Raw genomic sequence first — 1,395 nt, 5'->3', positions numbered from 1 at the left:
GGGCTGCAACGATACAGAAAATTCACAGTTCAGTTTGATACTTTAGTCTCACGGTTCGATATTTTCTCGATACAAAAGAGAAATGTCCATGTCCCTTTTAACTTGTAATTTATTTAAATTAATTATGAACATTTGTTTAACCTCAAAAATACAGTTTATAAAATAAATGTTGCTGAAACAGTAAGTTTCTCAGTGGATCTGAGCTCAAAAATACAGCCTAGGTGGAGTAGTCGAACACAGATCCACTGATCCTTCAACACAGAGCATCTTCAGAAGACAAGTTGATAAAATAAATTTTAAATATCTGTATTGTTCCATACATAGTGTGTGTTGAACCTAGAAAGAGAATTACGATCAAGATATACTTACGGTGCTGCATAATTATTATTATTTTTGTGTACTTCACAACTAGTTTTCAATGTGTTGTACTTGTTTCTTTTTAAACAGACAAAGTTAAACATTATTGCTCAACCGTCCTGATTTAATACTTTRAAGAATCACCTTGTGTTGTAATTACAGCTGCATCACTTTGGGCTTGTTTTTAACAGTTTTACACCTACAGACCTAATTATTTGCTTCATTTCTTSGTAGTAAAACTGCAGAATGAACCAGTTAAAGTCCAGTCTTCAGTCTGACACATGAATCTGCTCCAATCTGTCATTTATTTGTAGCTCTGGGTCATTTTTGTGTTGTTGTCTTTAACATGGTGAACCTCTGGCCTAAGTTTTTACAGCCTTTAAAAGCATTTATCACAAAWATATCTGCACTCATATATGAGTCAGTACAGTTGTACTCTGAGCTGACACACATGTATTTAAGGTGACTTTAAAAGAAAAGCCAACTGTATATAAATACATAAACTATTCAGATTGTTTTTGTTTGTAAGAAATAATTTAAAATCATGTCTCATGTTCCTGTCACTACACATGGACCAGTCTGTGTCACATGAAGGCAGGAAGGTGTTTTTAACTGTCCACTCCACCATGAACTSCTTTACTTCCGTTCAACGACAGAAAAACATGTTAAGACCTGAGTTTTTATTAATATGGGAATAACACGACTTTAACTGTAACAACACAACAGGCACACACGGAACAGTCATTGTTCTACACCGGTTTGTGTAATTCTAACACAAATAACACACAGAAGCAACAAATATGATTTACTGCTCCAACATATCTTCTGAAGCTGCTGCCAAAAACTACAGGAGTCACAGTTTACTCACCAGTTACTGCCATTTTATCCGAAACATCCAGTTTGTCAACAACAGATAAACCTGACTTCCTGGTTACTTTGCGCATGCGCATCCAGCTGGCGTCTTCTTCTTCTTCTTCTTCTTCTTCTTCTTCTTCTTCTTCTTCTTCTTCTTCTTCTTCTTCTTCTTCTTCTTCTTCT

The 1,395-nt window shown here is 35.2% G+C and overlaps 1 protein-coding gene across 2 annotated transcripts in view; it reads right to left on the bottom strand.

The window, feature by feature from the left end:
- Positions 1-1,389, bottom strand: part of slc35a5 (solute carrier family 35 member A5) — a gene marked incomplete at its 3' end in the record, with an annotated part of 8,693 nt that extends 7,304 nt beyond the window's left edge. For both annotated transcript variants that reach the window (XM_014000358.1, XM_014000359.1), the window contains 1 exon segment: positions 1,226-1,389.
- Positions 1,390-1,395: the final 6 nt, after the last annotated feature.

This window comes from Austrofundulus limnaeus, unplaced genomic scaffold (assembly GCF_001266775.1).
Source record: "Austrofundulus limnaeus strain Quisiro unplaced genomic scaffold, Austrofundulus_limnaeus-1.0 Scaffold2979, whole genome shotgun sequence".
NCBI classification, from domain to species: domain Eukaryota; kingdom Metazoa; phylum Chordata; class Actinopteri; order Cyprinodontiformes; family Rivulidae; genus Austrofundulus; species Austrofundulus limnaeus.
This window is presented reverse-complemented; position numbering and strand designations above follow the sequence as displayed.